Here is a 664-nt window from a genome sequence, read left to right on the forward strand (position 1 = left end):
CATCTCTCCCGATTGGATCGGGAAGAGACGGCCGCCCCGACGCCCGTCGTTGCCGGCCCCGCCAATCGCCGCCGCCGCCCGACGCAGCCCGCTCCGACCTCGCCGTGCCGCCGCCTGCCATCGACGCCCACCTCTTCATCTCCTCCCGCACGGCCGCGCCCGACGCAAGCCACCACCGCCGCCTGGAACCTCCCTCGCCGCACGACGACCACGCCGGCGCCCGGAGCTCCCTCGCCGGACCTCAACGGCCTGCTCCCTCCCCGTTGCCCGGTCGTCCCCGTCGACCTCCTCAACCCCTGCTGCCCCGATCCCTACTCCCCACCGTGAGCCGCCGCCTTCTCTCTCCCCTCCGCCTCCGTGCTCGCCGCGGCCCCCCCTCCACCGTGGCCGCGCCTCGGCGCTGCTGCTCGCGCTCGCCGCACCTGCGCACCCGCTCCTCCACGCGAACGCCTGCGCTCGCCACCGCCCTCCTACGCTCGCCACCGCTCTCCTATGCCTGCAAGATGCGGCTGTTGCAGCCGCTGCCGCCCGCGGCTGCCGTGCTGGTCGGCGCGCCCCGCCTCGCCTCGCCCTACAGCCGCTGCCTGCCGGAGCTCCCTCTCCGCGCTGTCATGGCCAGCCGGCGAGCCCCGCCTTGGCCAGAGCCTCACCCAGCGCCATGGCG

The sequence above is a fragment of the Triticum dicoccoides genome, chromosome 4A, assembly GCF_002162155.2.
Source record: "Triticum dicoccoides isolate Atlit2015 ecotype Zavitan chromosome 4A, WEW_v2.0, whole genome shotgun sequence".
NCBI classification, from domain to species: domain Eukaryota; kingdom Viridiplantae; phylum Streptophyta; class Magnoliopsida; order Poales; family Poaceae; genus Triticum; species Triticum dicoccoides.